The 21,590-nt window shown below is 43.4% G+C and overlaps 17 non-coding genes across 17 annotated transcripts; all 17 read left to right on the forward strand.

Annotated features, from left to right (window-relative positions):
- Window positions 1-1,012: 1,012 nt before the first annotated feature.
- TRNAL-UAG (transfer RNA leucine (anticodon UAG)) lies at window positions 1,013-1,095 on the forward strand. Its single transcript has one exon. It is a non-coding gene; the product is annotated as a tRNA-Leu (tRNA).
- A 632-nt stretch (window positions 1,096-1,727) lies between these two features.
- Window positions 1,728-1,810, forward strand: TRNAL-CAG (transfer RNA leucine (anticodon CAG)). The gene has a single exon. It is a non-coding gene; the product is annotated as a tRNA-Leu (tRNA).
- Window positions 1,811-1,999: 189 nt separating this feature from the next.
- TRNAF-AAA (transfer RNA phenylalanine (anticodon AAA)) lies at window positions 2,000-2,082 on the forward strand. Its single transcript has one exon. It is a non-coding gene; the product is annotated as a tRNA-Phe (tRNA).
- A 1,026-nt stretch (window positions 2,083-3,108) lies between these two features.
- On the forward strand, window positions 3,109-3,191 carry TRNAL-UAG (transfer RNA leucine (anticodon UAG)). Its single transcript has one exon. It is a non-coding gene; the product is annotated as a tRNA-Leu (tRNA).
- A 2,013-nt stretch (window positions 3,192-5,204) lies between these two features.
- On the forward strand, window positions 5,205-5,287 carry TRNAL-UAG (transfer RNA leucine (anticodon UAG)). The gene has a single exon. It is a non-coding gene; the product is annotated as a tRNA-Leu (tRNA).
- Window positions 5,288-5,919: 632 nt separating this feature from the next.
- Window positions 5,920-6,002, forward strand: TRNAL-CAG (transfer RNA leucine (anticodon CAG)). Its single transcript has one exon. It is a non-coding gene; the product is annotated as a tRNA-Leu (tRNA).
- Window positions 6,003-7,300: 1,298 nt separating this feature from the next.
- Window positions 7,301-7,383, forward strand: TRNAL-UAG (transfer RNA leucine (anticodon UAG)). The gene has a single exon. It is a non-coding gene; the product is annotated as a tRNA-Leu (tRNA).
- A 632-nt stretch (window positions 7,384-8,015) lies between these two features.
- On the forward strand, window positions 8,016-8,098 carry TRNAL-CAG (transfer RNA leucine (anticodon CAG)). The gene has a single exon. It is a non-coding gene; the product is annotated as a tRNA-Leu (tRNA).
- Window positions 8,099-9,396: 1,298 nt separating this feature from the next.
- On the forward strand, window positions 9,397-9,479 carry TRNAL-UAG (transfer RNA leucine (anticodon UAG)). Its single transcript has one exon. It is a non-coding gene; the product is annotated as a tRNA-Leu (tRNA).
- Window positions 9,480-10,111: 632 nt separating this feature from the next.
- Window positions 10,112-10,194, forward strand: TRNAL-CAG (transfer RNA leucine (anticodon CAG)). The gene has a single exon. It is a non-coding gene; the product is annotated as a tRNA-Leu (tRNA).
- Window positions 10,195-11,492: 1,298 nt separating this feature from the next.
- On the forward strand, window positions 11,493-11,575 carry TRNAL-UAG (transfer RNA leucine (anticodon UAG)). The gene has a single exon. It is a non-coding gene; the product is annotated as a tRNA-Leu (tRNA).
- A 632-nt stretch (window positions 11,576-12,207) lies between these two features.
- On the forward strand, window positions 12,208-12,290 carry TRNAL-CAG (transfer RNA leucine (anticodon CAG)). The gene has a single exon. It is a non-coding gene; the product is annotated as a tRNA-Leu (tRNA).
- A 189-nt stretch (window positions 12,291-12,479) lies between these two features.
- TRNAL-AAG (transfer RNA leucine (anticodon AAG)) lies at window positions 12,480-12,562 on the forward strand. Its single transcript has one exon. It is a non-coding gene; the product is annotated as a tRNA-Leu (tRNA).
- Window positions 12,563-13,588: 1,026 nt separating this feature from the next.
- On the forward strand, window positions 13,589-13,671 carry TRNAL-UAG (transfer RNA leucine (anticodon UAG)). Its single transcript has one exon. It is a non-coding gene; the product is annotated as a tRNA-Leu (tRNA).
- A 632-nt stretch (window positions 13,672-14,303) lies between these two features.
- On the forward strand, window positions 14,304-14,386 carry TRNAL-CAG (transfer RNA leucine (anticodon CAG)). The gene has a single exon. It is a non-coding gene; the product is annotated as a tRNA-Leu (tRNA).
- A 1,298-nt stretch (window positions 14,387-15,684) lies between these two features.
- TRNAL-UAG (transfer RNA leucine (anticodon UAG)) lies at window positions 15,685-15,767 on the forward strand. Its single transcript has one exon. It is a non-coding gene; the product is annotated as a tRNA-Leu (tRNA).
- A 2,013-nt stretch (window positions 15,768-17,780) lies between these two features.
- On the forward strand, window positions 17,781-17,863 carry TRNAL-UAG (transfer RNA leucine (anticodon UAG)). Its single transcript has one exon. It is a non-coding gene; the product is annotated as a tRNA-Leu (tRNA).
- The last annotated feature ends 3,727 nt before the right edge of the window (window positions 17,864-21,590 follow it).

Consider the following 21,590-nt stretch of genomic DNA (forward strand, 5'->3'; position numbering starts at 1 on the left):
TTTTGTCTCTGCGTTCCTTCAGAATCTCAGCTAAAAATTGGCAGTGCATATAATATCTGAATAAGTACCAAACTTCAGTTTCAACTGCAAATGAATTTGCCCAATTCTGTCTTCAAGCTCGTATAATATTCTTCTAGCACTAGTGGTGTTTTATGTGTTTTTTGGGGGGTGCCTAAAAAATCCCTTTTATTGAAGAAATGGCTTACATTCAGTCTTGTGATATTTTTGGTTTCCAATAAGTAGATTTTTAATTTTATGTAACCTCATTTTCTAATGATCCATTCAAGAGATGTTTCCACTATGAAATGAAGAGCAAGGGGAAAGAGCACAAATGATAGAGCCAGTGAGTGAGATGGGGTGTTGAGGAAGGAGAGAATGAAACAAAGACAGAGTGAGTGAACGGCAGGTAGGCATAGAAGAGGAGACTAGAAGTGAACGTGACTTGCTTTTCCCTGCTCTTGACCTCCCACCCATCTCAAACCAATCACAAACATACCTTCTATGCAACGTTGGTATGCAGAACTTCACTCCTCAGCCAGTGAGGGTGAGTCCCAAGCCAGGGGCTAGAGAGCAAAAGAATGGATGTGCTCAGACGTTCCTTGCTAGGGACAGTTGATCTGAAACAAGGCCTGCTCTCTTGTTTCCAGCAAGGATCTAGAAATTCTGCATGAATCTGCAAGGCACATTGACAGCATAAATTTGCATAAACTGCCCCACCTTCTGCCTTCCTACTTCCTGAGCAATAGTTGTTTGTGTATAAAGAGAGAGGTCGCAGGCAAGATAATTTTGTGAGTAGGATACAGAACCCTAAATAGCTGGTGAGAGGTATAAGTTATTCTAAAAGCATAAAAACAGTACACCTGTGAAATTAAATGTTTTCATATGTGATCTTCTGTGTTTATTGTCCTGTGCAAAAAGTTGCACCTTGTGTTTGAAGGTTGAAATTATTTCAAGCTTGCATGGACGCAGAAATTTCTGAGTGACTTTTATACATTTCTTAGGACTCTCCACTGTCAGGATGGCCGAGTGGTCTAAGGCGCTGTGTTTAGGCCGCAGTCTCCTCTGGAGGCTTGGGTTCGAATCCCACTTCTGACATGACTTTTGGAGATATAATCTTCTTCATCAGGATAACATCTGATGGAAGTTGCATCTGTTCGTCTTCACCTGGGACGTTATTCCGTCCTCGTCTAGTCAAGAGAGCTTGGGTTTCTCATATATTTCTGTTGTACAAAGTCTTGCTGATAAAGTGCAATCCTTACCAAATGAGCTTAGGACCCATGTAAGAGCTCATCTAGAAGAGTCATGCTCTTGTATTCCCTGGCCAGACAGGCCATGCAAATTTGGAAGAATGCCAAGCACCTGGTAGACAGCTGTACTCCAGCACACTTACAGCAATGTCCTCAGGGCTGTGATCAGGGGCTGCTTAGATTTGCGTATTCCACCCTATGTTGTGACATTGAGCTCCCTTGTTGAATTTGCTTTAGTCAGCCAAGATGTGGCTGTTGACGCAATTTCAAAGCAGCTTTGGGCCGTTCAAGTGGCTGGTGAATAGCACTTTCTCTTTGTACGCTTTAAAGGTCTAAAGAGTTCTTCATAGGTACTGCTCTGTATGGATTGTTCAAAGATCTGTTGGAAATGCTTATAATGGGATAAATAAATTGAGGGCATGCCTTTTCGGTACCAAACTTGCATGGCTGTCTGGCTTGTGGAAGGTGCTGCAAATGCAAGTCAGGATGGCCGAGTGGTCTAAGGCGCTGCGTTCAGGTCGCAGTCTCTTCTGGAGGCGTGGGTTCAAATCCCACTTCTGACAAACCTGTGTTTAATCTTCTTTTTTCTTGAGGGAGAAAATCAGATCATTTCCCTCACATGGGCTTATATGGTTGTCTTTTTGGAAAAGTGCAGTGAGTTTTTTTCTAGCTATAGCCACTCATGGCCTAAGATGTGTCTTTTTTTTGTTCACACTATCTTTCTCACTATGTAGATGAACAAGCAACTTGTGGTCAGGATGGCCGAGTGGTCTAAGGCACTGCATTAAAGCCGCAGTCTCTCCTGGAGGCGTGGGTTTGAATCCCACTTCTGACAAAATTTTAAGTCAATTTTGTCACTGCGTTCCTTCAGAATCTCAGCTAAAAATTGGCAGTGCATATAATATCTGAATAAGTACCAAACTTCAGTTTCAACTGCAAATGAATTTGCCCAATTCTGTCTTCAAGCTCGTATAATATTCTTCTAGCACTAGTGGTGTTTTATGTGTTTTTTGGGGGGTGCCTAAAAAATCCCTTTTATTGAAGAAATGGCTTACATTCAGTCTTGTGATAGTTTTGGTTTCCAATAAGTAGATTTTTAATTTTATGTAACCTCATTTTCTAATGATCCATTCAAGAGATGTTTCCACTATGAAATGAAGAGCAAGGGGAAAGAGCACAAATGATAGAGCCAGTGAGTGAGATGGGGTGTTGAGGAAGGAGAGAATGAAACAAAGACAGAGTGAGTGAACGGCAGGTAGGCATAGAAGAGGAGACTAGAAGGGAAGGTGACTTGCTTTTCCCTGCTCTTGACCTCCCACCCATCTCAAACCAATCACAAACATACCTTCTATTCAACGTTGGTATGCAGAACTTCACTCCTCAGCCAGTGAGGGTGAGTCCCAAGCCAGGGGCTAGAGAGCAAAAGAATGGATGTGCTCAGACGTTCCTTGCTAGGGACAGTTGATCTGAAACAAGGCCTGCTCTCTTGTTTCCAGCAAGGAACTAGAAATTCTGCATGAATCTGCAAGGCACATTGACAGCATAAATTTGCATAAACTGCCCCACCTTCTGCCTTCCTACTTCCTGAGCAGTAGTTGTTTGTGTATAAAGAGAGAGGTCGCAGGCAAGGTAATTTTGTGAGTAGGATACAGAACCCTAAATAGCTGGTGAGAGGTATAAGTTATTCTAAAAGCATAAAAACAGTACACCTGTGAAATGAAATGCTTTCATATGTGATCTTCTGTGTTTATTGTCCAGTGCAAAAAGTTGCACCTTGTGTTTGAAGGTTGAAATTATTTCAAGCTTGCATGGACGCAGAAATTTCTGAGTGACTTTTATACATTTCTTAGGACTCTCCACTGTCAGGATGGCCGAGTGGTCTAAGGTGCTGTGTTTAGGCCGCAGTCTCCTCTGGAGGCGTGGGTTCGAATCCCACTTCTGACATGACTTTTGGAGATATAATCTTCTTCATCAGGATAACATCTGATGGAAGTTGCATCTGTTCGTCTTCACCTGGGACGTTATTCCGTCCTCGTCTAGTCAAGAGAGCTTGGGTTTCTCATATATTTCTGTTGTACAAAGTCTTGCTGATAAAGTGCAATCCTTACCAAATGAGCTTAGGACCCATGTAAGAGCTCATCTAGAAGAGTCATGCTCTTGTATTCCCTGGCCAGACAGGCCATGCAAATTTGGAAGAATGCCAAGCACCTGGTAGACAGCTGTACTCCAGCACACTTACAGCAATGTCCTCAGGGCTGTGATAAGGGGCTGCTTAGATTTGCGTATTCCACCCTATGTTGTGACATTGAGCTCCCTTGTTGAATTTGCTTTAGTCAGCCAAGATGTGGCTGTTGACTCAATTTCAAAGCAGCTTTGGGCCGTTCAAGTGGCTGGTGAATAGCACTTTCTCTTTGTACGCTTTAAAAGTCTAAAGAGTTCTTCATAGGTACTGCTCTGTATGGATTGTTCAAAGATCTGTTGGAAATGCTTATAATGGGATAAATAAATTGAGGGCATGCCTTTTCGGTACCAAACTTGCATGGCTGTCTGGCTTGTGGAAGGTGCTGAAAATGCAAGTCAGGATGGCCGAGTGGTCTGAGGCGCTGCGTTCAGGTCGCAGTCTCTTCTGGAGGCGTGGGTTAAAATCCCACTTTTGACAAACCTGTGTTTAATCTTCTTTTTTCTTGAGGGAGAAAATCAGATCATTTCCCTCACATGGGCTTATATGGTTGTCTTTTTGGAAAAGTGCAGTGAGTTTTTTTCTTGCTATAGCCACTCATGGCCTAAGATGTGTGTTTTTTTTGTTCACACTATCTTTCTCACTATGTAGATGAACAAGCAACTTGTGGTCAGGATGGCCGAGTGGTCTAAGGCACTGCATTAAGGCCGCAGTCTCTCCTGGAGGCGTGGGTTTGAATCTCACTTCTGACAAAACTTTAAGTCCATTTTGTCTCTGCGTTCCTTCAGAATCTCAGCTAAAAATTGGCAGTGCATATAATATCTGAATAAGTACCAAACTTCAGTTTCAACTGCAAATGAATTTGCCCAATTCTGTCTTCAACCTCGTATAATATTCTTCTAGCACTAGTGGTGTTTTATGTGTTTTTTGGGGGGTGCCTAAAAAATCCCTTTTATTGAAGAAATGGCTTACATTCAGTCTTGTGATATTTTTGGTTTCCAATAAGTAGATTTTTAATTTTATGTAACCTCATTTTCTAATGATCCATTCAAGAGATGTTTCCACTATGAAATGAAGAGCAAGGGGAAAGAGCACAAATGATAGAGCCAGTGAGTGAGATGGGGTGTTGAGGAAGGAGAGAATGAAACAAAGACAGAGTGAGTGAACGGCAGGTAGGCATAGAAGAGGAGACTAGAAGGGAAGGTGACTTGCTTTTCCCTGCTCTTGACCTCCCACCCATCTCAAACCAATCACAAACATACCTTCTATTCAACGTTGGTATGCAGAACTTCACTCCTCAGCCAGTGAGGGTGAGTCCCAAGCCAGGGGCTAGAGAGCAAAAGAATGGATGTGCTCAGACGTTCCTTGCTAGGGACAGTTGATCTGAAACAAGGCCTGCTCTCTTGTTTCCAGCAAGGAACTAGAAATTCTGCATGAATCTGCAAGGCACATTGACAGCATAAATTTGCATAAACTGCCCCACCTTCTGCCTTCCTACTTCCTGAGCAGTAGTTGTTTGTGTATAAAGAGAGAGGTCGCAGGCAAGGTAATTTTGTGAGTAGGATACAGAACCCTAAATAGCTGGTGAGAGGTATAAGTTATTCTAAAAGCATAAAAACAGTACACCTGTGAAATGAAATGCTTTCATATGTGATCTTCTGTGTTTATTGTCCTGTGCAAAAAGTTGCACCTTGTGTTTGAAGGTTGAAATTATTTCAAGCTTGCATGGACGCAGAAATTTCTGAGTGACTTTTATACATTTCTTAGGACTCTCCACTGTCAGGATGGCCGAGTGGTCTAAGGTGCTGTGTTTAGGCCGCAGTCTCCTCTGGAGGCGTGGGTTCGAATCCCACTTCTGACATGACTTTTGGAGATATAATCTTCTTCATCAGGATAACATCTGATGGAAGTTGCATCTGTTCGTCTTCACCTGGGACGTTATTCCGTCCTCGTCTAGTCAAGAGAGCTTGGGTTTCTCATATATTTCTGTTGTACAAAGTCTTGCTGATAAAGTGCAATCCTTACCAAATGAGCTTAGGACCCATGTAAGAGCTCATCTAGAAGAGTCATGCTCTTGTATTCCCTGGCCAGACAGGCCATGCAAATTTGGAAGAATGCCAAGCACCTGGTAGACAGCTGTACTCCAGCACACTTACAGCAATGTCCTCAGGGCTGTGATCAGGGGCTGCTTAGATTTGCGTATTCCACCCTATGTTGTGACATTGAGCTCCCTTGTTGAATTTGCTTTAGTCAGCCAAGATGTGGCTGTTGACTCAATTTCAAAGCAGCTTTGGGCCGTTCAAGTGGCTGGTGAATAGCACTTTCTCTTTGTACGCTTTAAAAGTCTAAAGAGTTCTTCATAGGTACTGCTCTGTATGGATTGTTCAAAGATCTGTTGGAAATGCTTATAATGGGATAAATAAATTGAGGGCATGCCTTTTCGGTACCAAACTTGCATGGCTGTCTGGCTTGTGGAAGGTGCTGAAAATGCAAGTCAGGATGGCCGAGTGGTCTGAGGCGCTGCGTTCAGGTCGCAGTCTCTTCTGGAGGCGTGGGTTCAAATCCCACTTTTGACAAACCTGTGTTTAATCTTCTTTTTTCTTGAGGGAGAAAATCAGATCATTTCCCTCACATGGGCTTATATGGTTGTCTTTTTGGAAAAGTGCAGTGAGTTTTTTTCTTGCTATAGCCACTCATGGCCTAAGATGTGTGTTTTTTTTGTTCACACTATCTTTCTCACTATGTAGATGAACAAGCAACTTGTGGTCAGGATGGCCGAGTGGTCTAAGGCACTGCATTAAGGCCGCAGTCTCTCCTGGAGGCGTGGGTTTGAATCCCACTTCTGACAAAACTTTAAGTCCATTTTGTCTCTGCGTTCCTTCAGAATCTCAGCTAAAAATTGGCAGTGCATATAATATCTGAATAAGTACCAAACTTCAGTTTCAACTGCAAATGAATTTGCCCAATTCTGTCTTCAACCTCGTATAATATTCTTCTAGCACTAGTGGTGTTTTATGTGTTTTTTGGGGGGTGCCTAAAAAATCCCTTTTATTGAAGAAATGGCTTACATTCAGTCTTGTGATATTTTTGGTTTCCAATAAGTAGATTTTTAATTTTATGTAACCTCATTTTCTAATGATCCATTCAAGAGATGTTTCCACTATGAAATGAAGAGCAAGGGGAAAGAGCACAAATGATAGAGCCAGTGAGTGAGATGGGGTGTTGAGGAAGGAGAGAATGAAACAAAGACAGAGTGAGTGAACGGCAGGTAGGCATAGAAGAGGAGACTAGAAGGGAAGGTGACTTGCTTTTCCCTGCTCTTGACCTCCCACCCATCTCAAACCAATCACAAACATACCTTCTATTCAACGTTGGTATGCAGAACTTCACTCCTCAGCCAGTGAGGGTGAGTCCCAAGCCAGGGGCTAGAGAGCAAAAGAATGGATGTGCTCAGACGTTCCTTGCTAGGGACAGTTGATCTGAAACAAGGCCTGCTCTCTTGTTTCCAGCAAGGAACTAGAAATTCTGCATGAATCTGCAAGGCACATTGACAGCATAAATTTGCATAAACTGCCCCACCTTCTGCCTTCCTACTTCCTGAGCAGTAGTTGTTTGTGTATAAAGAGAGAGGTCGCAGGCAAGGTAATTTTATGAGTAGGATACAGAACCCTAAATAGCTGGTGAGAGGTATAAGTTATTCTAAAAGCATAAAAACAGTACACCTGTGAAATGAAATGCTTTCATATGTGATCTTCTGTGTTTATTGTCCTGTGCAAAAAGTTGCACCTTGTGTTTGAAGGTTGAAATTATTTCAAGCTTGCATGGACGCAGAAATTTCTGAGTGACTTTTATACATTTCTTAGGACTCTCCACTGTCAGGATGGCCGAGTGGTCTAAGGCGCTGTGTTTAGGCCGCAGTCTCCTCTGGAGGTGTGGGTTCGAATCCCACTTCTGACATGACTTTTGGAGATATAATCTTCTTCATCAGGATAACATCTGATGGAAGTTGCATCTGTTCGTCTTCACCTGGGACGTTATTCCGTCCTCGTCTAGTCAAGAGAGCTTGGGTTTCTCATATATTTCTGTTGTACAAAGTCTTGCTGATAAAGTGCAATCCTTACCAAATGAGCTTAGGACCCATGTAAGAGCTTATCTAGAAGAGTCATGCTCTTGTATTCCCTGGCCAGACAGGCCATGCAAATTTGGAAGAATGCCAAGCACCTGGTAGACAGCTGTACTCCAGCACACTTACAGCAATGTCCTCAGGGCTGTGATCAGGGGCTGCTTAGATTTGCGTATTCCACCCTATGTTGTGACATTGAGCTCCCTTGTTGAATTTGCTTTAGTCAGCCAAGATGTGGCTGTTGACTCAATTTCAAAGCAGCTTTGGGCCGTTCAAGTGGCTGGTGAATAGCACTTTCTCTTTGTACGCTTTAAAGGTCTAAAGAGTTCTTCATAGGTACTGCTCTGTATGGATTGTTCAAAGATCTGTTGGAAATGCTTATAATGGGATAAATAAATTGAGGGCATGCCTTTTCGGTACCAAACTTGCATGGCTGTCTGGCTTGTGGAAGGTGCTGCAAATGCAAGTCAGGATGGCCGAGTGGTCTAAGGCGCTGCGTTCAGGTCGCAGTCTCTTCTGGAGGCGTGGGTTCAAATACCACTTCTGACAAACCTGTGTTTAATCTTCTTTTTTCTTGAGGGAGAAAATCAGATCATTTCCCTCACATGGGCTTATATGGTTGTCTTTTTGGAAAAGTGCAGTGAGTTTTTTTCTTGCTATAGCCACTTATGGCCTAAGATGTGTGTTTTTTTTGTTCACACTATCTTTCTCACTATGTAGATGGACAAGCAACATGTGGTCAGGACGGCCGAGTGGTCTAAGGCGCTGCGTTAAGGCGGCAGTCTCTCCTGGAGGCGTGGGTTCGAATCCCACTTCTGACAAAACTTTAAGTCCATTTTGTCACTGCGTTCCTTCAGAATCTCAGCTAAAAATTGGCAGTGCATATAATATCTGAATAAGTACCAAACTTCAGTTTCAACTGCAAATGAATTTGCCCAATTCTGTCTTCAAGCTCGTATAATATTCTTCTAGCACTAGTGGTGTTTTATGTGTTTTTTGGGGGGTGCCTAAAAAATCCCTTTTATTGAAGAAATGGCTTACATTCAGTCTTGTGATATTTTTGGTTTCCAATAAGTAGATTTTTAATTTTATGTAACCTCATTTTCTAATGATCCATTCAAGAGATGTTTCCACTATGAAATGAAGAGCAAGGGGAAAGAGCACAAATGATAGAGCCAGTGAGTGAGATGGGGTGTTGAGGAAGGAGAGAAGGAAACAAAGACAGAGTGAGTGAACGGCAGGTAGGCATAGAAGAGGAGACTAGAAGTGAAGGTGACTTGCTTTTCCCTGCTCTTGACCTCCCACCCATCTCAAACCAATCACAAACATACCTTCTATGCAACGTTGGTATGCAGAACTTCACTCCTCAGCCAGTGAGGGTGAGTCCCAAGCCAGGGGCTAGAGAGCAAAAGAATGGATGTGCTCAGACGTTCCTTGCTAGGGACAGTTGATCTGAAACAAGGCCTGCTCTCTTGTTTCCAGCAAGGATCTAGAAATTCTGCATGAATCTGCAAGGCACATTGACAGCATAAATTTGCATAAACTGCCCCACCTTCTGCCTTCCTACTTCCTGAGCAATAGTTGTTTGTGTATAAAGAGAGAGGTCGCAGGCAAGATAATTTTGTGAGTAGGATACAGAACCCTAAATAGCTGGTGAGAGGTATAAGTTATTCTAAAAGCATAAAAACAGTACACCTGTGAAATTAAATGCTTTCATATGTGATCTTCTGTGTTTATTGTCCTGTGCAAAAAGTTGCACCTTGTGTTTGAAGGTTGAAATTATTTCAAGCTTGCATGGACGCAGAAATTTCTGAGTGACTTTTATACATTTCTTAGGACTCTTCACTGTCAGGATGGCCGAGTGGTCTAAGGCGCTGTGTTTAGGCTGCAGTCTCCTCTGGAGGCGTGGGTTCGAATCCCACTTCTGAAATGACTTTTGGAGATATAATCTTCTTCATCAGGATAACATCTGATGGAGGTTGCATCTCTTCGTCTTCACCTGGGACGTTATTCCGTCCTCGTCTAGTCAAGAGAGCTTGGGTTTCTCATATATTTCTGTTTTACAAAGTCTTGCTGATGAAGTGCAATCCTTACCAAATGAGCTAAGGACCCATGTAAGAGCTCATCTAGAAGAGTCATGCTCTTGTATTCCCTGGCCAGACAGGCCATGCAAATTTGGAAGAATGCCAAGCACCTGGTAGACAGCTGTACTCCAGCACACTTACAGCAATGTCCTCAGGGCTGTGATCAGGGGCTGCTTAGATTTGTGTATTCCACCCTATGTTGTGACATTGAGCTCCCTTGTTGAATTTGCTTTAGTCAGCCAAGATGTGGCTGTTGACTCAATTTCAAAGCAGCTTTGGGCCGTTCAAGTGGCTGGTGAATAGCACTTTCTCTTTGTACTCATTAAAGGTCTAAAGAGTTCTTCATAGGTACTGCTCTGTATGGATTGTTCAAAGATCTGTTGGAAATGCTTATAATGGGATAAATAAATTGAGGGCATGCCTTTTCGGTACCAAACTTGCATGGCTGTCTGGCTTGTGGAAGGTGCTGAAAATGCAAGTCAGGATGGCCGAGTGGTCTAAGGCGCTGCGTTCAGGTCGCAGTCTCTTCTGGGGGCGTGGGTTCAAATCCCACTTCTGACAAACCTGTGTTTAATCTTCTTTTTTCTTGAGGGACAAAATCAGATCATTTCCCTCACATGGGCTTATATGGTTGTCTTTTTGGAAAAGTGCAGTGAGTTTTTTTCTTGCTATAGCCACTCATGGCCTAAGATGTGTGTTTTTTTTGTTCACACTATCTTTCTCACTATGTAGATGAACAAGCAACTTGTGGTCAGGATGGCCGAGTGGTCTAGGGCACTGCATTAAGGCCCCAGTCTCTCCTGGAGGCGTGGGTTCGAATCCCACTTCTGACAAAACTTTAAGTCCATTTTGTCTCTGCGTTCCTTCAGAATCTCAGCTAAAAATTGGCAGTGCATATAATATCTGAATAAGTACCAAACTTCAGTTTCAACTGCAAATGAATTTGCCCAATTCTGTCTTCAAGCTCGTATAATATTCTTCTAGCACTAGTGGTGTTTTATGTGTTTTTTGGGGGGTGCCTAAAAAATCCCTTTTATTGAAGAAATGGCTTACATTCAGTCTTGTGATATTTTTGGTTTCCAATAAGTAGATTTTTAATTTTATGTAACCTCATTTTCTAATGATCCATTCAAGAGATGTTTCCACTATGAAATGAAGAGCAAGGGGAAAGAGCACAAATGATAGAGCCAGTGAGTGAGATGGGGTGTTGAGGAAGGAGAGAATGAAACAAAGACAGAGTGAGTGAACGGCAGGTAGGCATAGAAGAGGAGACTAGAAGGGAAGGTGACTTGCTTTTCCCTGCTCTTGACCTCCCACCCATCTCAAACCAATCACAAACATACCTTCTATTCAACGTTGGTATGCAGAACTTCACTCCTCAGCCAGTGAGGGTGAGTCCCAAGCCAGGGGCTAGAGAGCAAAAGAATGGATGTGCTCAGACGTTCCTTGCTAGGGACAGTTGATCTGAAACAAGGCCTGCTCTCTTGTTTCCAGCAAGGAACTAGAAATTCTGCATGAATCTGCAAGGCACATTGACAGCATAAATTTTCATAAACTGCCCCACCTTCTGCCTTCCTACTTCCTGAGCAGTAGTTGTTTGTGTATAAAGAGAGAGGTCGCAGGCAAGGTAATTTTGTGAGTAGGATACAGAACCCTAAATAGCTGGTGAGAGGTATAAGTTATTCTAAAAGCATAAAAACAGTACACCTGTGAAATGAAATGCTTTCATATGTGATCTTCTGTGTTTATTGTCCTGTGCAAAAAGTTGCACCTTGTGTTTGAAGGTTGAAATTATTTCAAACTTGCATGGACGCAGAAATTTCTGTGTGACTTTTATACATTTCTTAGGACTCTCCACTGTCAGGATGGCCGAGTGGTCTAAGGCGCTGTGTTTAGGCTGCAGTCTCCTCTGGAGGCGTGGGTTCGAATCCCACTTCTGACATGACTTTTGGAGATATAATCTTCTTCATCAGGATAACATCTGATGGAAGTTGCATCTGTTCGTCTTCACCTGGGACGTTATTCCGTCCTCGTCTAGTCAAGAGAGCTTGGGTTTCTCATATATTTCTGTGGTACAAAGTCTTGCTGATAAAGTGCAATCCTTACCAAATGAGCTTAGGACCCATGTAAGAGCTCATCTAGAAGAGTCATGCTCTTGTATTCCCTGGCCAGACAGGCCATGCAAATTTGGAAGAATGCCAAGCACCTGGTAGACAGCTGTACTCCAGCACACTTACAGCAATGTCCTCAGGGCTGTGATCAGGGGCTGCTTAGATTTGCGTATTCCACCCTATGTTGTGACATTGAGCTCCCTTGTTGAATTTGCTTTAGTCAGCCAAGATGTGGCTGTTGACTCAATTTCAAAGCAGCTTTGGGCCGTTCAAGTGGCTGGTGAATAGCACTTTCTCTTTGTACGCTTTAAAGGTCTAAAGAGTTCTTCATAGGTACTGCTCTGTATGGATTGTTCAAAGATCTGTTGGAAATGCTTATAATGGGATAAATAAATTGAGGGCATGCCTTTTCGGTACCAAACTTGCATGGCTGTCTGGCTTGTGGAAGGTGCTGCAAATGCAAGTCAGGATGGCCGAGTGGTCTAAGGCGCTGTGTTCAGGTCGCAGTCTCTTCTGGAGGCGTGGGTTCAAATCCCACTTCTGACAAACCTGTGTTTAATCTTCTTTTTTCTTGAGGGAGAAAATCAGATCATTTTCCTCACATGGGCTTATATGGTTGTCTTTTTGGAAAAGTGCAGTGAGTGTTTTTCTTGCTATAGCCACTTATGGCCTAAGATGTGTGTTTTTTTTGTTCACACTATCTTTCTCACTATGTAGATGGACAAGCAACATTTGGTCAGGATGGCCGAGTGGTCTAAGGCGCTGCGTTAAGGCCGCAGTCTCTCCTGGAGGCGTGGGTTCGAATCCCACTTCTGACAAAACTTTAAGTCCATTTTGTCACTGCGTTCCTTCAGAATCTCAGCTAAAAATTGGCAGTGCATATAATATCTGAATAAGTACCAAACTTCAGTTTCAACTGCAAATGAATTTGCCCAATACTGTCTTCAAGCTCGTATAATATTCTTCTAGCACTAGTGGTGTTTTATGTGTTTTTTGGGGGGTGCCTAAAAAATCCCTTTTATTGAAGAAATGGCTTACATTCAGTCTTGTGATATTTTTGGTTTCCAATAAGTAGATTTTTAATTTTATGTAACCTCATTTTCTAATGATCCATTCAAGAGATGTTTCCACTATGAAATGAAGAGCAAGGGGAAAGAGCACAAATGATAGAGCGAGTGAGTGAGATGGGGTGTTGAGGAAGGAGAGAATGAAACAAAGACAGAGTGAGTGAACGGCAGGTAGGCATAGAAGAGGAGACTAGAAGTGAAAGTGACTTGCTTTTCCCTGCTCTTGACCTCCCACCCATCTCAAACCAATCACAAACATACCTTCTACGCAACGTTGGTATGCAGAACTTCACTCCTCAGCCAGTGAGGGTGAGTCCCAAGCCAGGGGCTAGAGCGCAAAAGAATGGATGTGCTCAGACGTTCCTTGCTAGGGACAGTTGATCTGAAACAAGGCCTGCTCTCTTGTTTCCAGCAAGGATCTAGAAATTCTGCATGAATCTGCAAGGCACATTGACAGCATAAATTTGCATAAACTGCCCCACCTTCTGCCTTCCTACTTCCTGAGCAATAGTTGTTTGTGTATAAAGAGAGAGGTCGCAGGCAAGATAATTTTGTGAGTAGGATACAGAACCCTAAATAGCTGGTGAGAGGTATAAGTTATTCTAAAAGCATAAAAACAGTACACCTGTGAAATGAAATGCTTTCATATGTGATCTTCTGTGTTTATTGTCCTGTGCAAAAAGTTGCACCTTGTGTTTGAAGGTTGAAATTATTTCAAGCTTGCATGGACGCAGAAATTTCTGAGTGACTTTTATACATTTCTTAGGACTCTCCACTGTCAGGATGGCCGAGTGGTCTAAGGTGCTGTGTTTAGGCCGCAGTCTCTTCTGGAGGCGTGGGTTCGAATCCCACTTCTGACATGACTTTTGGAGATATAATCTTCTTCATCAGGATAACATCTGATGGAAGTTGCATCTGTTCGTCTTCACCTGGGACGTTATTCCGTCCTCGTCTAGTCAAGAGAGCTTGGGTTTCTCATATATTTCTGTTGTACAAAGTCTTGCTGATAAAGTGCAATCCTTACCAAATGACCTTAGGACCCATGTAAGAGCTCATCTAGAAGAGTCATGCTCTTGTATTCCCTGGCCAGACAGGCCATGCAAATTTGGAAGAATGCCAAGCACCTGGTAGACAGCTGTACTCCAGCACACTTACAGCAATGTCCTCAGGGCTGTGATCAGGGGCTGCTTAGATTTGCGTATTCCACCCTATGTTGTGACATTGAGCTCCCTTGTTGAATTTGCTTTAGTCAGCCAAGATGTGGCTGTTGACTCAATTTCAAAGCAGCTTTGGGCCGTTCAAGTGGCTGGTGAATAGCACTTTCTATTTGTACGCTTTAAAGGTCTAAAGAGTTCTTCATAGGTACTGCTCTGTATGGATTGTTCAAAGATCTGTTGGAAATGCTTATTATTTGATAAATAAATTGAGGGCATGCCTTTTCGGTACCAAACTTGCATGGCTGTCTGGCTTGTGGAAGGTGCTGAAAATGCAAGTCAGGATGGCCGAGTGGTCTAAGGCGCTGCGTTCAGGTCGCAGTCTCTTCTGGAGGCGTGGGTTCAAATCCCACTTCTGACAAACCTGTGTTTAATCTTCTTTTTTCTTGAGGGAGAAAATCAGATCATTTCCCTCACATGGGCTTATATGGTTGTCTTTTTGGAAAAGTGCAGTGAGTTTTTTTCTTGCTATAGCCACTCATGGCCTAAGATGTGTGTTTTTTTTGTTCACACTATCTTTCTCACTATGTAGATGAACAAGCAACTTGTGGTCAGGATGGCCGAGTGGTCTAAGGCACTGCATTAAGGCCTCAGTCTCTCCTGGAGGCGTGGGTTTGAATCCCACTTCTGACAAAACTTTAAGTCCATTTTGTCTCTGCGTTCCTTCAGAATCTCAGCTAAAAATTGGCAGTGCATATAATATCTGAATAAGTACCAAACTTCAGTTTCAACTGCAAATGAATTTGCCCAATTATGTCTTCAAGCTCGTATAATATTCTTCTAGCACTAGTGGTGTTTTATGTGTTTTTTGGGGGGTGCCTAAAAAATCCCTTTAATTGAAGAAATGGCTTACATTCAGTCTTGTGATATTTTTGGTTTCCAATAAGTAGATTTTTAATTTTATGTAACCTCATTTTCTAATGATCCATTCAAGAGATGTTTCCACTATGAAATGAAGAGCAAGGGGAAAGAGCACAAATGATAGAGCCAGTGAGTGAGATGGGGTGTTGAGGAAGGAGAGAATGAAACAAAGACAGAGTGAGTGAACGGCAGGTAGGCATAGAAGAGGAGACTAGAAGGGAAGGTGACTTGCTTTTCCCTGCTCTTGACCTCCCACCCATCTCAAACCAATCACAAACATACCTTCTATTCAACGTTGGTATGCAGAACTTCACTCCTCAGCCAGTGAGGGTGAGTCCCAAGCCAGGGGCTAGAGAGCAAAAGAATGGATGTGCTCAGACGTTCCTTGCTAGGGACAGTTGATCTGAAACAAGGCCTGCTCTCTTGTTTCCAGCAAGGAACTAGAAATTCTGCATGAATCTGCAAGGCACATTGACAGCATAAATTTGCATAAACTGCCCCACCTTCTGCCTTCCTACTTCCTGAGCAGTAGTTGTTTGTGTATAAAGAGAGAGGTCGCAGGCAAGGTAATTTTGTGAGTAGGATACAGAACCCTAAATAGCTGGTGAGAGGTATAAGTTATTCTAAAAGCATAAAAACAGTACACCTGTGAAATGAAATGCTTTCATATGTGATCTTCTGTGTTTATTGTCCTGTGCAAAAAGTTGCACCTTGTGTTTGAAGGTTGAAATTATTTCAAGCTTGCATGGACGCAGAAATTTCTGAGTGACTTTTATACATTTCTTAGGACTCTCCACTGTCAGGATGGCCGAGTGGTCTAAGGCGCTGTGTTTAGGCCGCAGTCTCCACTGGAGGTGTGGGTTCGAATCCCACTTCTGACATGACTTTTGGAGATATAATCTTCTTCATCAGGATAACATCTGATGGAAGTTGCATCTCTTCGTCTTCACCTGGGACGTTATTCCGTCCTCGTCTAGTCAAGAGAGCTTGGGTTTCTCATATATTTCTGTTTTACAAAGTCTTGCTGATGAAGTGCAATCCTTACCAAATGAGCTAAGGACCCATGTAAGAGCTCATCTAGAAGAGTCATGCTCTTGTATTCCCTGGCCAGACAGGCCATGCAAATTTGGAAGAATGCCAAGCACCTGGTAGACAACTGTACTCCAGCACACTTACAGCAATGTCCTCAGGGCTGTGATCAGGGGCTGCTTAGATTTGCGTATTCCACCCTATGTTGTGACATTGAGCTCCCTTGTTGAATTTGCTTTAGTCAGCCAAGATGTGGCTGTTGACTCAATTTCAAAGCAGCTTTGGGCCGTTCAAGTGGCTGGTGAATAGCACTTTCTCTTTGTACGCTTTAAAGGTCTAAAGAGTTCTTCATAGGTACTGCTCTGTATGGATTGTTCAAAGATCTGTTGGAAATGCTTATAATGGGATACATGAATTGAGGGCATGCCTTTTCGGTACCAAACTTGCATGGCTGTCTGGCTTGTGGAAGGTGCTGCAACTGCAAGTCAGGATGGCTGAGTTGTCTAAGGCGCTGCGTTCAGGTCGCAGTCTCTTCTGTGAGACGTGGGTTCAAATCCCACTTCTGACAAACCTGTGTTTAATCTTCTTTTTTCTTGAGGGAGAAAATCAGATAATTTCCCTCACATGGGCTTATATGGTTGTCTTTTTGGAAAAGTGCAGTGAGTTTTTTTCTTGCTATAGCCACTCATGGCCTAAGATGTGTGTTTTTTTTGTTCACACTATCTTTCTCACTATGTAGATGAACAAGCAAAATGTGGTCAGGATGGCCGAGTGGTCTAGGGTGCTGCGTTAAGGCCGCAGTCTCTCCTGGAGGCGTGGGTTCAAATCCCACTTCTGACAAAACTTTTAGTCCATTTTGTCTCTGCGTTCCTTCAGAATCTCAGCTAAAAATTGGCAGTGCATATAATATCTGAATAAGTACCAAACTTCAGTTTCAACTGCAAATGAATTTGCCCAATTCTGTCTTCAAGCTCGTATAATATTCTTCTAGGACTAGTGGTGTTTTATGTGTTTTTTGGGGGTGCCTAAAAAATCCCTTTTATTGAAGAAATGGCTTACATTCAGTCTTGTGATATTTTTGGTTTCCAATAAGTAGATTTTTAATTTTATGTAACCTCATTTTCTAATGATCCATTCAAGAGATGTTTCCACTATGAAATGAAGAGCAAGGGGAAAGAGCACAAATGATAGAGCCAGTGAGTGAGATGGGGTGTTGAGGAAGGAGAAAATGAAACAAAGACAGAGTGAGTGAACGGCAGGTAGGCATAGAAGAGGAGACTAGAAGTGAAGGTGACTTGCTTTTCCCTGCTCTTGACCTCCCACCCATCTCAAACCAATCACAAACATACCTTCTATGTAACGTTGGTATGCAGAACTTCACTCCTCAGCCAGTGAGGGTGAGTCCCAAGTCAGGGGCTAGAGAGCAAAAGAATGGATGTGCTCAGACGTTCCTTGCTAGGGACAGTTGATCTGAAACAAGGCCTGCTCTCTTGTTTCCAGCAAGGATCTAGAAATTCGCAATGAATCTGCAAGGCACATTGACAGCATAAATTTGCATAAACTGCCCCACCTTCTGCCTTCCTACTTCCTGAGCAGTAGTTGTTTGTGTATAAAGAGAGAGGTCGCAGGCAAGGTAATTTTGTGAGTAGGATACAGAACCCTAAATAGCTGGTGAGAGGTATAAGTTATTCTAAAAGCATAAAAACAGTACACCTGTGAAATGAAATGCTTTCATATGTGATCTTCTGTGTTTATTGTCCTGTGCAAAAAGTTGCACCTTGTGTTTGAAGGTTGAAATTATTTCAAGCTTGCATGGACGCAGACATTTCTGAGTGACTTTTATACATTTCTTAGGACTCTTCACTGTCAGGATGGCCGAGTGGTCTAAGGCGTTGTGTTTAGGCTGCAGTCTCCTCTGGAGGCGTGGGTTCGAATCCCACTTCTGACATGACCTTTGGAGATATAATCTTCTTCATCAGGATAACATCTGATGGAAGTTGCATCTGTTCGTCTTCACCTGGGACGTTATTCCGTCCTCGTCTAGTCAAGAGAGCTTGGGTTTCTCATATATTTCTGTTGTACAAAGTCTTGCTGATAAAGTGCAATCCTTACCAAATGAGCTTAGGACCCATGTAAGAGCTCATCTAGAAGAGTCATGCTCTTGTATTCCCTGGCCAGACAGGCCATGCAAATTTGGAAGTGAGAGAGCGCAAACTGATTTAAATGTATGAGTACATCACACTTACCTGTAGTAAGCACAAATCGTGAAGAGAAATGCCATGAGTGCTAATAGTATCTGCAAATATATCAAAAATGTATAGCTAATATAGAGATTTAAGTAGAAGTGGAACTAATACAGAAATGTGTGACATTATATGACTTTATTAGATGTGATTATTTTTTTGAATCTATGTCGTGAAGCTGCTAAAACATAAGATGGTATGTGGTTAAAAGCAGAACGTGATAGGCCTCAGGGCCAGAGCTGGAGGGAAAGGGAAGATGGTTCTTTTCACGACACAGATTATATTAAGGTTTTTGTCATTGCATTAATGGGCCATGATTTATAGAAATGTTTACTAAATAATAGAATAAGAGTATTAACATGCTTTAATTAAATGAAGAAGTTGAATGCTATAATCATAATGAGAAATATTGTAGGCCTGAAATGTTTTAACGTTGATTTACACGTACATGTCTGGGCTGAGAAATGTTGCAAGCCTATTTCTTTTAGAAGTATATGAGAGTTGGGTTCTTGGCGGCAGATATCTGTCTGCAACAGGAAAGGGGGGATGCAATTATAAATGAATGAATAGAGGTCTGTTCAGTGGACGGCCCAGACATGGAGGAGGGTTCTGGAATGTTTAAGGGGTATCAGCGGGCCGGAGAAGAGTCTGAGAAGCAAGGTCAACTCTAACGTCTGAGGCCCAATACAAAGCATCATGGAAAAAGCCTGAAGTTGCACCACGTGAGAGGCGTTTCGCAAGGGGCGTCTCAATTGTTGTTGACTGTTTTGTATTAGGGACAGCACCCCTGGGTGGAGTTAGAGCAGAGACCTGAGGACCCTTTAGAGAGCGGATGGGTAGGCAGTGAGGGGTCATGACTGGAGAACTTTAGGTTTTCACCAAGAGACTTAGAGTGAGTGACTTCCTTTGGGGTCATTCACTGCTGACACCTTTGTTAGGTTGGGATTTGGTTAAGTAGGGATACCATCTAGAACAGGGTAGGGACGCCTAACCTGTGTGTTTGTTTTCCTCCAACCTAAATGAAGGAGAGATATGCGTCTATGCTGATAGCTTTATTGTTCTTAGAACTTGTGTTAGTGATTTCTGTTGCTCGTCTAAGGGCTTTTCGAGAGCACATGTATGTAATTGGACCTGTGTATCTCGTGAATCTCATTCTGAGATGTTTGTATTTGCAGCTTATCATTTCTTTACAATAAACCTTTGAAACTAGAAGTTGTCCGTGATCTTTGGGAGTAGAGTCCTTTATTGGGTGAACTAACTTGCAGATGGGTGTACTGTTTTCCTCCTAGACAGGCAACAAAGGTTCAGTCGACCAGATCGAGGTTTGGATCAATAGATATAAGGTATCGATCAAAATCTCGCCCTTTCAGTTGGTAGCTATAGAGGATGGTTGCCTTCTTGAGGACGGTGACCTAGGCCAGGTTAGCTTACCCCAAGGCCCCTAGAAATCGATGATCGGAAGAACAGCCCGCAGATGAAGATCCGGATGACGTGAGACAGAAAAAGCAGCAGTATCGGTCGAGAGTGAGTATAAAGGGTTATGCGTGTTAGATTGCGGTGTTTTGTATTGTATCTATGTTGTAATGTCTGGCGGAGTTGAATGTCTGTAGAGTGACTGTGGAACAGGTTGTGAGCGCGCGCAACCGGTGGAAATCTTAAGTTCAAGGAGAGCTTAAGTGGTTCGGGTGTATCGGACACCCAGAGTAATTGTCAACTAGTGTGAAGGGGGTCATGAGGTACCATTGATCACCCGAGAGACCGAGATAGGGGGAACGTAAGAGTGAGTGCGTGAGTAACGGACGCTGGTCGGAAGTTACTGTGTGTGTAAGCAACCTATCAGAGAGACGAGAGACATCTCGTCAGTTGTGTTGACAATTACAGATAGACTGTGGACGTACAGTCGAGAGAAGTGACCGCTTGGTCGGAAGTAGTCATTTTTCGGTGTATGAATGGGACGCATGCATAACCGGGAGACGAGTTGAGAAAGGAGGGGTGCTGCTGCGAAGCGGAGAAAAGTGACGTCAGGTGGTGTCGCGCAGTGATTGGCTGACCGGAGAAAGACCGCGCTGTGATAGGCCAGCTAGCGAACACGTCAGACAGGGTCGCGACGTGATTGGCCGACAGGAGAAAGACCGCGCTGTGATAGGCCAAGCTAGCAAAGCCGCGACAGGATTGGTGGATTGTCATCAGGAAGTAAACAGAGTAGCGAGGCTGGATTTTGTACGCATAATTATGAAGTGTTTTAAATGGTTGAAAGCGCTGTTTAAAAAGGAGAAGCGGGGATCGTATGAAGGGGAAGAAGCCCCGCCGGAGGGTACGCCAGCTCGTTATATGGCAGTAAATGTTGGGTTGCATACGATCCTTTGGATATCAGAGTGGAGTAAGATTACTGAAGGAAATGAGGAACTGACGTTCCCGAAGTACGGGACGTTCAGATTAGAGGTGTTACATCGATTGAAATCAGTCATGACCTCAAAGAGACCCTTGCCTAGACCAACCCAGTTTGAAGCTCTTGAAGCATGGATTAGGGCAGCGCATGAAAAGAATATGAACAGACGACAAGAAAGGGTGAAACGCTCGGTAAGGGCAGTGCAGGATGCCAGGTGGGATGCGGATGCTAAAAGATGGAGAGTGCATAATTTGGAAATAAATAAACTGTACCCAGTGTTAGAGGCGCCAGTAAATAAAAGTCCCCTAGAAGAAGATGATGAGAGCGAAACAGAGGATAGCTTGATAAACAGATTACTGACAGACAGGCCACCCCCGTATAATAGAGCAGGGGGAGAGGTCGAGAATACTGAAGGAGCAAAGGGGGGCAATGCAGGAGAGCATAGACCGCTTCCCAGTTCAGAGTGGGATCCTGAGCCAAAGAAAGAGTTGTTCCAGCCTAGTCAGGTGCAACAGGTAGTCGGTAGGTTTGTGGTACAAAGAGCGCCGGAAACGGAAAGCGCCACATCCTACCCATTACCAGATGCACTACAGGTACCTGTTACCATAGGTCCTATAATATCGATATATGACCAAGAGAGAGCAAAAGGGGAAGAACGGAAACGGAAAGACAGAGAAAGAGCAGAGGAGGCAAGGAGGAACGATACCACTAATTCCCCAAGCCAGATGCCGATACCCAGAGAGTGGAGTACACCGATGCACACAGCAGGGGACCCAGGAGGAGATCCTGGGGGCCCTAGATGGCCAATGGATCTGAGGGGATCGGGACGAAAATCCTTTCAAGAGCTAAATGAGTACATGAAGCAGTGGGATGAGGCAGTGAAGGCTCAAAAGTGCATAAATGCTGCAGAAGCAGAAAGGGAAAGTCAGGACAGCAGAGCACGGACTCACTGCGGGGCTGGGGAGAGTAGCCCGGAGTGGGACTGTAGAGGGAGTAGGGGAGTCACCCATTGGGCCCGGAGTGGAGGTAGAACAGACCTGGAA

This window comes from Lissotriton helveticus, chromosome 8, assembly GCF_964261635.1.
Source record: "Lissotriton helveticus chromosome 8, aLisHel1.1, whole genome shotgun sequence".
NCBI classification, from domain to species: domain Eukaryota; kingdom Metazoa; phylum Chordata; class Amphibia; order Caudata; family Salamandridae; genus Lissotriton; species Lissotriton helveticus.